Source organism: Leuresthes tenuis, unplaced genomic scaffold (assembly GCF_036924035.1).
Source record: "Leuresthes tenuis unplaced genomic scaffold, fLeuTen1.0.hap1 SCAF_18, whole genome shotgun sequence".
NCBI lineage: Eukaryota > Metazoa > Chordata > Actinopteri > Atheriniformes > Atherinopsidae > Leuresthes > Leuresthes tenuis.
In genome coordinates this window covers 22,489,392-22,502,661 of record NW_027325372.1, presented here as the reverse complement: position 1 = coordinate 22,502,661, position 13,270 = coordinate 22,489,392, and positions in this window count along the sequence as shown.

Sequence of the window (13,270 nt, the reverse complement as noted above, 5' to 3'; positions counted from 1 at the left end):
GGATCTGCCTATGGAGGGTGAAAGCAGGACAAAACTCTTTCCCAATAGTTTGAATGGACATGACTGACTGACTGACTGACAATATGCAGCTTCATAAAACAGCTAGCCGGTGTTTAGATATAAAAAAAAGTCTTTATTCTTTTGCCAAATAGAGAATAAATTGCAGGTTTATTTCATCAGCATCTACAGAAAGTGTTTTGTCCGTTGCCAGCACAAAGGCGCCTCAACTTGAGCCTGTCCGCTTCCATGTGTGTTCACTTATACAGGTCTCACTTCATTGAAAGCAATTCAAGAGAATAATTCCTACACAGGTGTTAGTCAAAATAACTTCACATAGCTCACAGTCAAACCAAAGTCTGCTGTAAAGGAATGGTTCACTACCTGTACTTAAAAAACACTTTCATTAATGCGTTGAGGTTTTGGGAGGTGGTTTGATAACTTATAAATTCCAAACAGCACATTTCATGTCGATGATAGATAGATAGATAGATCATTTTACCCTGGAGGACAAGGTCTGCCTGGTGTTGTGGAACTCATCCAGCTGCTAAGCATAGAGGAATCCCTGCTATGACACAGAAGAGCTCATGTGTTAACTTGTGTTTGGCCGTGCAGCCGTCTTTCCCCCCAGGGTCTCCATCATCTGTGATACTGCTTATATTGGCAAGGGTGAAAAAAGGGCTGCATACCAGACTTGCTTTGAGTGTGAATCACTCTAACCTTTTGACTTGTCTAACAAACATGCACACATGCAAATGAAACTGTACACAGACACATGCAAAAAATGCTGTGTGAAAAGCTGAATTATTAAAGATCTGGGTCTTAGACTGGGGTATTTCCTGAGGCTGCGATGGAAGAGTTGCCTGACTTGTAGCTGTTTGGCAGCTCTTGTTCTGATTGTCTCAGTCCATTTCCTGAACTCCCATCTGCACATCTCTTGTCTATTGCTCAAGACACCTTTCCAAAATGACAGAGGGGAGATTTCTTTTGGGAGACTGAACTAAAATGCCTAATGCACTCGCACTTCACCTCTTTGTTGGAGCTCATTCTCAGTCATGGCTGTCTTTCCCTCTCACCACCACCACCACCTCTCTGTCTCTTTTTCTCTCATGCTGTCTCTCTTTAAGCTCCAACTGAACGAGTCCCACACTCCCTCATAGCAAATGTTGTGAGCCTCACATACCCTATGACCCCGCCCGGCCGCTGTGCTATAAAAAGCTGGCCAGTTTTCATCCAAACCAATAGAAATCAGCCAGCCACCACCCTTACTTATCCCTCCTGCCAAGGACCTGCCATCCATGCCAATCTGCAAGCATAGTACAGAGTGTTGAGAAATCTTGCGTCTTTTATATTATTATAGTGTCGTTTTCAGCTAAGTAGGGACTTAAGATCGCTAAACAAACTGCTTGTGCAGTGATTTTTTTTTTCTCACAGAGTAAACAAACACTACTCCTCTCTGAGTAGTAACCATCTTTTTGTGCTCTCGCTTTTATACTTCTACCAATACTTTTGACATAGGCATATATGAATTAAGCTAACCTGACATGACTTTGTTAAACACTGTTGTTAGGTCAATATATCTGGTAAATGTTCATGGACAGGACAAAAAAAAATAAAAAAGATTTTCAACAGGAAGAGACCACTTGCCAATCCAGATTTGGGTAGAATGGCAATTTCCCTCGACAGGCTGGAGGTTGAGAGAACAGGACAGAGACAAATAAACACGAGAATATCAGGCCATGAATACGTGCTTTGGGAAAGGAAAAGGAAAACACGAGGTTAATGACCGGAATAACGGCATATACATACATGGAAAGTAAGTAGAGCAGAGTAAGGAGTGGTGCTCAGTGCATCATGTGAGGTCTCTAAAGCAGCATAACTAACACCTTTTCAAACAGCATCTGAACTTAGTTGGCACAAAGAAAATTCCTCGTTAATTCACATAGACCTGATGTGGTGGTTACACACAGAAGCCACTGTCACAGAATCAGCCAAGGAACAACAGCATCTTTGGTGAGAGAAGCATGTTCCGACTGACCCAGCTCTTTGACGACCTCTGTTGTTGGCTCAGACGTGTCAGTGGCACATCATATTCATTCCACCCATGCTGCCTCTGTACTTGGACCAAGACACCAATGCACAACAAAGCACCTTGATGGGAACATGGCCAAAGTAGGAAGCGTGGTCACCTACTGGCCCATATGTGGAGGAGAATGTATGCTAATAACGCTCATCGACTGGTAATCTGCTCATTTTTCACAGCAGTCTCAATTATTTATTTATTTAGTTATGTCTTGGAGATTCTCCTAGGATGCAGATGAGACATTAACCAGGTTTACATTGCTGTTTTTTAGTTGCATTCAAAAGATGGGATTTTAAAAATGCACATAAAATTGTAGGAAAAAAAGTTCTGGTATATTCTTGCTTGAGACTGCTTTTGCCTATTTCAAAGAAGAAAGAGCAAGAGGACATTTCTCCACTGCAACAACTTGATTTCCCCTCTAGGAGGGACACATAAAATTAAGATGTCAACTAAAGTGTTCTTAGAAAAAAAATAAACATTACTTTTATGTTATGGAGCGGCGGCAGTGCTTTTGGCTGTGATGTGGGTAGCCTGCGAGAGGGTCAAGCTTTGAAGAGGGGAGATGGATGGGATTGATTGCTGGTGGTGGAGGGTGTGGAAGCCATGAAATGGAGTGGTGAACCAAAGGAGTGAGTGAGTGTTTATTCTCCCTTTCCTTTCATTTTGCTCATTGGTTGGCCGTAACTAAAGCAATGGTAAACACTTATTCAACCAAAATAATACGCAAGTACCATCACCCTAATTCTAAAATATTTCCCTCTTCTGTATATCTGTGAGGCAAAAAAGCTTTTTTTCCTCTGACTGAAAAATGTTGTATCATTTCATTAGAAACTGTGATTTTTTTTCACACTGTTTTGTTAAGACTAGATCTGATGGCTTTGATGAGACTGTCTGTATAATCTTAAAACCAAAGGCAGGATGTAATGTTCTCCTTTGTCCTTCTACTGGCATGATAACCTCTCATGCAATTTAGCTAAGTATCACCTTTGAGTAGCTATAATAACAGCATTTTATATCACAGTGGAAAGACATACTGTGAAAATCAGTTTTTCTGGCTTGAACACAAGATCTAATCTCTCCTCTGTGACCATACACCGATAAGGTATGGCTACAATTCCTGCTCTTCGTAACTTTAGGGACAGAGCGCGTGAGGTTTTTTCAGAAAAAGCCTCCAGTCAATTTTCAGATGGATTTTTTTTTCTACATGTCAGAATGTAAGTTAGAATCTTGAAGAAAAATATTCCAGACCAGGTCGTGTTTTCATAGTTTTAGCTGATATAATTAGGTGAACAGAGATGTTAAAGGATTGTTTTCCAAAAGTCTATGTGGGTGATACAGTGCCTGACTAATGTGCTTGCAATGACAACATGCAACATCAATGTTCTTTGGTTTAGGAAATGGTGATGAAGCATGGTGCAAAAATTAAGCTGTAAAAAAAAATCCACAATATAGTGATTATGCTTCTAGATCTGTAGAAGATTTCTGAGGTTTAGATGTTGAAAATTTGCTAGCTAACTTAGCTTCTCCAGCAAAATTCTTCCCTGTTTCCCCCAATCTGAGAGTGCGCCATCAGCTGTTTATTTCAGGTAAGACTGACTATGCTTTACTACTTTGCACAACATCATCCATCCATCCATCTTCTATACTGTCAATTCGTTAATCGGGTAGCGGGTGGGCTGGAGCCTATCCCAGCAGTCATTGGGCGAAAGGCTGCACAACATCAATTAAAAAAAAAATCTGAAAATCCCTTCAAAGTTGTCCAAATCAAACAGAGCCACATGAGACGTCAAAAAGAATTAGCAAGATGGCAGACTTCATAGAAATCATTGAGACAACACGCAGAACACCAACAAAGATTCCAATACTAGTTTTTGTCCTCTTTTCAACTGCCTTGAGTGTGGTTGTGATATCAGTTAGTCTCAAAACACCTATTCATCTAATAATTCAGTTAACTCCAGAACCATATTGTGCTCTTAAGTAAAATGTGGTTTACAAATAGAATCTAACACACATCCGACACTTGTAGAACAGTAAGCCACTTCTTGTAGCAGCTCTGTTTTCTTTTTTCCGGTTACTGCTGTTTGTTTACCAAGCAAAGCACTTTTCTCTCCTTCTACTGAAGTTTAAATGAGCCACTTATTACTTGCAATTTTTGTTCTGCCTAGAGGCAGGGCATCAGACCACTGACACCTTTTTGTGATTGGGCAATTCAACATGTCCACAGAGACAGTTACCTGCTCATTATAGCTTGCTAAAAACCTCAGAGGACAGCAAAGGATCACGATGGGAAGCAATGGGATTTCACCCTGGGGACCTCCTCTGGCATGTTTGGTCACATGGAGACTAGAATTTCACGAAACGCTGACAACAGCCCCGTAGGAACTGGTGTTCATCTGTTAGATACTTGTTTCCTTGAGAATTTACAAAGTTGACTCAAACATTATCACCTTCTTATGCCTTGATATGGAAAAAAAAAACAAACACCAAATGGGTTTGAATGGTGCATCGTTTTTCAACCTACCTCCCCATGTGGCCCCTGGATTCCTGTATCTCTTGAAATGTAAGAGATCATTTTGGCAACTTATCCTTCAAGAACTTTCTTAAGTCTGGCTGTTTTGTTTTTTTTTGTGCATATTGATGTACAATCTCCTTCACCCATTCAACTGAAGAAAAATTTTCTTTATACCTGATATCACTTGTAGCTCAGCAAAGCTCTGTTGTGTTTAATAAATATGTACTCACCTATTTCTGCTTTTCAACAGCTCAGAATTTATAGTCCCTTCCCTGGAGGTTTCTGAAGTGTTTCATATCCTTCCTGACCTCTCAGCTGTTATTCCATTCACATTGCACAATGGCTTGAGTTGTTAAGTGGACAGGTGGTCACGCACAGCTTCGTGAGCCAAGATTGGATGAATTAGATCTGCAGAGATTATTGGGTCCACACGCCTTGACAATCATGGTTCTGCGTATGGAGAAGCTATTTAAAGTAAAAGATCGTCGCCATTATGAAAATGTTGACACACACTTGTTAAGTTACTGGGGAACTGGGGATAAGGAACTGGGGAACTCTGAGCCAATCAACAGCTGGATATCCTGCTAATTTAAATAGCAAAAGTATTTAACTGATTTCAAGAAATACTAAAAATAAATATTGTGGAGATTAGCCTCTCTCAGCACATTGGCAGGTCTTTGTGTGGTTTTAAACTCTAAATGAATAATTATTAGCATGTTGGGTTAAAGATGGATACTTTATGTATGCATCTCTATATAGCTGCCTGCATTTTTATAGCTCAAACTTGAATGAGCCACTTGGGATGTGGGACTGGGTCAGGAAATACCAATGCGGCTCTCCTTAGGATTCCTCTGGCTAGGAGGCCCTCTTTGACTGGCCAGACTGGAATCTGCAGGAAAGAGGAAACAGGTCGGCTTATGCATCTGGTGATCCCTCTAACCAGACTTCTGCAACTTTTCAAAGGTAGGAGGAGAGAGGGACGGAGAACCAAATACCTTTTCTCTCAAAGAGGAACTAGGACTCATCATTCTTGGCATATGCCACTGGCCTCTAAACAATCCATACTCTATCCTGTGTGTGCTGGGAGAGTGAAAGACTGCAGTGTGCGTGAGGCTTACAGACCCAGTTTGCTCAGTGAGGGGAGAGCAGCCAACACTCAGAGCTCACGGAGAATGTCCCGGCCTCTGTCCCCAGCTGCTAAGCCAAACACTGGCATGTCTGAGACTTCAGTGTTGAGCCACCACACAAGCCCAACCGCTGCTGAAAACGCACTCCAGAAAATAAACAAGCCGGAGCCCATGTAGAGCAAATATTTGATCGGTCTGAGGAAGACGAAAAAAGGAGGATGAATGGGCTGAGGAGGAAAGGGAGGGAGGGAGGGAGGGAGGTGAGAAGGAAAACGGCAAGGATGGCTAGAGATGAAAGTATTGTATAAATTGTATAAATTACACTTTAAGGTATTTTCAGGGTCATAGTGCAGCAAGACATAAAATACTAAATATTATGTAGATTATATAGGATTTATCGGCCTTTGCAAGACTATCATTTTTAATATGTTTTTAATGTCATTAGACAAAAGTCTTTACACTCAGCAACCTTGCACACTGAGTCTGATGTGTTTAATGAATCTTTCTATCTATTATAGAAAGTAAAATAGAGCCATTAAGCAATGAAGATGATTTTTATTAGTTTTCGCTCTTCTCATAAAGACAAAAAAGTAAACACTGGGTCCATCTGATCCGACATCAAGATCAAAGAGTTTCAGTCAGCTACTGAAGAAGCTGTAAAATTATCCCAATCATTTCCAGTTCCAAAAAGCATCCATTAAAATAACAGTGACATTGCAGAAAAAAATTATTTTAGCCGTAACCCTAATCTTTTTCAACTTTCATCTTTTTGGTCTTTTCCAATGAAGGTTTTATTGAATTTCTGCAATCCAATTAACCCTTTATTCTTTACATTGTTTAACATAAAGTTACTAGTGCTGGTAAACAAAGTGATATAGTTTGTCAAATGACAATTAGGGTGATGACATCTGTATGTGTGAAGACTGTCAAAAAATTGTCAAAGGGCATTTGAATGATGAAAAAATTAAACAGAAAATCCAACCTGATTCAAGAACTAAAATGACAGATGAGAGCTATTGGGTCAGTGTGTGATAATGAGCTTCATAATGTGACATCATATTTATTGTACAATTAACAGTAATATAGGACAACAAATAAAGCCTGACCCAGTGAGATCTTCAGTCTTTGCTACTGTGTAGAGAACAGGTTGCTGACGCTTGGACTGACTCTTTGCAGTAAGACATATTTCATCACTTCTCGTTACCTTGATTGTGTTCTGTGGAACTTCTTGCTCTTCTTAGGCTATTAAAAAAAATCACTAAATTTCTTTTTATAAGTTTCAAATTTTTGCATAGTTAACTCTATCACAAACTAGTTCTATTCTAACACTCACTCCTTCAGATATGTTTTTTTTTTTCACTTTTCTAGTGATGTGTCTGGTTCTATAGCTTAGCATGGCTACCAGTTCTTTCCCCCCAATCTCCTGCCTTCACTAGCTCCATATGTCAGATGTTTAGTTACTCCTCTGCCTCTAGTGATAATACATGTAACAAATGTAGTCTTTTTGTCGACTACTAGCGGGCGACGTAGAATCCTATTAAAAACTGCAGGCTGAGGATAGACTTAAACGCAGTATAACAGTTAGTTAATTTACATCGGCAGTAATGACGTCTGGTTACGCCAATCGGAGGTCACTAAAATTAATGTTGCGTTGGTGTATAATTTTGCCAAAACAACGTCAGACTCCGTAGTTTTCTCTGGGCCCCTGCCAAATCTGACCAGTGATGACATGTTTACCCGCATGTCCTCCTTCAATCGGTTGACTAGATGGTGTCCAGCAAACAACGTGGGCTACATAGATAATTGGCAATCTTTCTGGAGAAAACCTGGTCTGATTAGGAGAAACGGCGTCGATCCCACTTTGGAAGGGGCGTCTCTCATTTAAATATGACCGAATTTATTAGTCATCTAAAAACATGACAACTGTGTAAATGTGTTTTGCTGAATATTAGATCTATCCTTTTCAAGTTTCTGTCAGTGAATTACTTGATTAGTGATCATCATATTGATATATTTTGTCTTACAGAAACCTGTAAGAAACAGAAAGGATGTTAGCATTAATGAATTAACTCCCTCTAGCTATTAAAATGTATACATTACTCGAACCACAGGCCGAGGAGGAGGAGGAGTGGCAGCCATCTTCAGATCAGGGTCACTAATCAATCCTAGTTTTAGCTCTTTTGAAGCTCTGATTCTCAGTTTTTTTCCACCCAAAGTGGAAATCACAAAAACCTCCTCTATTTGTTGTTGTCCATCATCCACCTGGCCCTTATTCTGAGTTTCTGTTTGAATTCTCAGATTTTTTTTTATCCCGGTCACTACTGAGTACAGATAAAGTCATTGTCGTGGATGACTTTAATATTCATGCAGATGTTCTCAAAGTGTACACCGACCGACTCCCTGTCTTAATCGTACCCTGGATGGTCTACTCACTTATGGCATTGAGAGTGAACAGTTAATAGTATTTCGTCTTTACCCAGTCATATCTCAACATCTTTGATAACCTTTGATTTATAGTACTTGACTATACAGCTTCTGAGAAGAAATGTACATATAAAAGGTATCTATCAGAGAAGAGAACCGAAGAGAAGTTTCGTTGCAATCTGTTGGTTTCCTTAGCTAGGAAATTGTTTTTTAATTGACTCAGTATGTATGAATTTGGTATGTAAAATATGAATTGCATTTGATAGGATTATGATGACACTGAATTGGACTCTAATTGGCTTGAATTGGACTCTATCACTGAATTGACTTGCGATGACATTTGTTGTGATTTGGTGCTATATGAATAAACTGGATTGAATTGGAGTCATAGGTGATATTAAACCTAATATGTCTGTTAATAAAAGCATCATAGTTAGTATCAATGCAGATTTTGGCCATGACAACATGAAGGCACCTAATATCATTTAAAAATCAGACAACGTGTAAATGAATATTACTGTGTCACACAAAATTTTAACAATTCTTCATTTTGACTTTAGGAACAATAATTTGGTGAGAAAAAAAACTCCACTTACGATCTTACAAAAACTTCCCAGCTTTAGCAACTGCTGTTCCATTATTCCATTCTCAGGTCAGATGGTAACACTGCCGAGGCATTTGGTCTAAAACCTCTAAAGAATGCACTACTATCAAGTAAGTGAACCTTGAGTAATGCTTCTAACAAGTTAAACTAAACTGCTGAGAATGAATTTAGAACTATGCATTTAGTTAATAAAGGCCATGGCATCTCTAGAAAAACTAGAAATGGCAAAGTGCAATTTCATTCCCTCGTGGAAAGCCATGATACATCTACAGTAATATGCGTTATTACATAATACATAAGCTGTTACATAATCTGTCTGAATCCAACAGATATACATGGGGTTAGGTTAAGTTTACAATAATCTGTAAACCTAACCTAACCCGTCAATCTGGCTCAGTGCATAGAATGGTGGAGTGGATCGAGGGGTAATCAATCATTTGGAGTGAATTTACAGACATTGGTTCAAGCTGAGAGCCGATGTGTTCAGTTGTCAAACTTTCTACTGTCACTGATTCCCCTTTGCCCTGCACTGATGTCATAGTTGCAAGTGGGCAGAGCTCTGGCCCCTTTAGTGTAAAAAGATCCACATGTCGGTAGCCAGGGCCAGATGTGACCAGGTCTGCCACTTGGATTTCCCATGGCCTCACACTAGAAGAGCATTCACTGAATTGAGAGGAACAGCCCTCACTTCCATCTTCCACACCGCTTGTTCACAGTCAGAGGCCCCATTTGCTACGCCAGGCATTACTATTCATAAGACGAGAACTCCTCATAGGGGCCTGTGGGTGACAAACAGAGTGACCTTTCAGAGGGCAGTGTTTACTGTGGCTGTCAGGACGTTGGTTGTATAAGGAAAGAGAGTAAACCTCCCATCTTCCTCCCGACCAAATGAAATCAGGCTGCTGTACAGCCTGAGCAGATGAAGATTTCATACTGTTGGCTTTAACGTTCAGATTAACAGCCAAGCAAATGGCAGAGAGCTGAAATCATCCTCATCATATTGATAACAAAAAGCCATTTCAGTTAGGATGATTTCCATTTAGCCTTTCCCAACACTGTCACTCCCTCTCTCTGTCTCCTTTTGTTTACAGTGTACTCCCTCAACGGTCTGGGTCTCTCTAAAAATAAAATGAACATACAGTTCGTTATTTGCTGTTGGGGAGTGACTCAACAGACTTCAGTTCTAAACTGTCTGTTTTCCGACTCTGCATATAAGGACATATATAAGGACAATTTATTTTTTGTTCTAGAAACTGCAGAGATAATACAGCATGCGTCAGGACATGAAAACTATCATTTACTTGACTTTGAGGACTAATTCATGTCCAAACCAAAGATTTTGCCTTGTTTTGGACTGGGTCCAGGGTGTACCCTGCCCTAGACAAAAAAAGTAAATCTTGCAGTCCATTGAACTGTGCAGACCTCAACAATAAAACTGTGGCTTAGTATACAATTATCAAGAGTACTGAAATAAATCATGCAGTGTTCCTAGACTTAAAAAGTTTCAAATAGAATAAAGAATTTTAGGACTCGTCCTCATGTTGGCCTTCCAGACAACCCAAGCAAAGCCATGTCCAAAACTTATCAGTGTCACAATCCAAGGTTAAAAGTTGTCAGACATATCCCAACATATCCCTTGGCAATTGTTTTGTATACGGAAGTATCCATATTACACAATAAGATATGCAGTCAATGAGTTTTAAAATGTGTAACCGGTAACAACAGGGCCTTTTTTAACCTTAACCATATATGTTCAACATCTGAAGCTAACCATGTAGAACAATTCCAACCCTGATCATGTACTTTTAACTTGTAATCCTAACTAGTCACTGGTTAAAGAGAAGAAGTAACATGAAGAATCGTGAATGGGAGGGGAAGAAGAAAAGTGGATGGACGTTTGGGAGAAAATTATACAAGATTAGTGTCACACAACTGATCCCTTGTTTGAAAGTCCATAAATTCAATCACCAAGGAATGATCCTTCCCTATGAGGATGTTTTGGCCAAGTCAAGAACACACAATGTCCACAGGAAACATCATCTTCACCAACTAAAACTTTAAGCATGTCATCAGTTATCAGCAAGAGAACTGCATCTCAGCAGGATTGGAAATATTGTCATTTGCAGTTTTTAAGCCTTATGAAACTGCAACAATTTGCAATGTGCACCAATGTAGCTCTTTCAGACCTCATTGGCAAGGCAGGCCTTGGTCAGGGATGTAAGAAATGCAGTGGTCACCCTAACAGAACTTTGGAATTCCTCCTCAGACTGGAGAACCCTTTGAAAGGTTGACCACCTCAGCAGCAGGATGAAAACTATTCATGCATTTAAAGGACTCTGAGGGGATGTGGAAAATGATTCTCTAATCTGATGAGTCAAACACTGTACACTTTTGGCAGAACTCCAAGCACCACCCGAACACCCGGACTGGTACAATCAATGATCCATCCATAAGAACAGTGAGACATAGTAAACAGCCAAAATAATGCTGGATTGGACCCAAGACATTTCTATGAATGTACTTGGGCTGCAAAGTGAAAAAGCCAAGAGGTTTAAACCCACAGAACATGTGTACATTTACCTGAGGATTATTTTGTAAAAGTGATGGGGACTGAGTCCTTTCTTGCCATGAAAATATAGCCTTGGATATGACTCTATGAATGGGGATCTAGGAATGTGCCAGTATGGTTCTGCAGCAGCAGGCTGGCTCCTCACAGCACATGCAAAATTGCATCAGTATGGCTGGATAGCTCCACCTGGCAAGTTGTCAAGATTGGTTCCTCCAATCTTCTACGTGGAACATATGAGCAGTCTGACCTCACATTTATGAGAAGTTGATGGTGCCAAACAGATTCAAAACTGAAATTCTGAGCCTTGATGGTTCTTGCTCATGATATGTATTGTAACACATAAAAATCTTATGGATATGTTGAAAGGTTAATGACTTATAGTGACTGTGGTATAGTGTACAGTGGTGATGCAATGTTGCATTTTTTGCAGGGTTGGTGTGAGATTATCATCATCAAGTATTACATGCTGGCCTCAGATTAAGAATTATCTCCCTGTGAATCATTTAAACATATCATGGCAAAGGGAGTGAATACACATGCAAAATGTTTTATACACCATATGTCATGATTTTACACTAGTTTTAGACAGAAATTCAGCAGTAGTTGCTTTTTAACTAAATAAAACCCAAGGTGCAGGCAATTTCTTATAGCCAGCTATATGACACTGACAATCTCTATATAAACATAAAATATCCCCATGGTGAAGCCACTCTGAATATCCACAGATTCTAGAAATAGACATCCTGTGAGTTCCTTGGAATTGCATGCTAACTACATGATGATGGCTGGAGCAATGCCACTCACTCCTGTAAAACTGCTTTATGAGAAAAACTTCAGTACCACTTCCTTCATTCTTAAGCTGTAAAGACTGAAATTAGTATCAATTTAATTTAATCACTCTTGACTCAAAGATTTTTATTTGTTTTTAGTATATTGCAATGGGGAATTTTTGTATATGTGGTCACTTTATGGAACTTAATTTGGATAGTAACATCTAAAAATTGGAGAGCCCAGTTCTTACCATTTTCTTCGATTAGAAAATTTAATTTGTTAACTTCCTCTCCAATTTTGCCCAACCCCATCCCCACGACAAATATCAATTGAACCTCCTCTTTCGAGGTCACTGCGTACATCTTTGTTCGATAAGATTCAGCAGGCCATGTATCAGCTCATCTGAGAACAATTTTGTTTTACTGTTGCAATCTCCCCTGGCGGCCTATATACCCAGATTGGGAGCGGAGAAATGACAACAGTGAACATTTGTATACACTGGAGACCGCCCTTGGCTACAGACTAGTCGTGACCCTTCTCATCATCCCCCAGCTGGTGTCTATCACAACTAAAGAAGACAGTCTCATGATCTAATCAGTCAACATGCAAACCTACCGCATCTCTGAGCAACATGCACACTGCAGTCATCTGACAGAGATTAGTTTTCACAGCAGACCAACACTGTAGGGAGGAAAGAAAGATAACAGAATCTTTAAACTTCAGCATCCATGGTTGGACCTCAACCCAGAGGAGGCCACCCACATAGATCGACGAAAATGGGGGCCAAAAGGTCAAGCTACAGAGAACTGGTGGTGGTTGTTGGGGAACAGTACGGACCAGTGATAAACTGATCTGTGTCATCTGTCTGACAAAGAAAATTGCAGTGATTCCTTTAGACAGAACACATTATTCAAAATAATGATTTTTGACTTGTGCTTGAGTGCACATAAATGGGTTTTTTTGAAGTCACAAACAACTCAAAGTGACACATCAAAACCCTGTCAAATTGTATGGGACTGCCATAGAAAATATGCCATTCGGTAAGCAGTCCAGATTGGCAGGGCACAATTATGTCCCAAAGCAGAATAATCCAGCCTCTCCATCTTCATCTATGCCAACAACTTCACGTCATGCTGCATTTGTTGCACCACAGAAGTAGGAGGTTAGAACTATTTTATTTTTG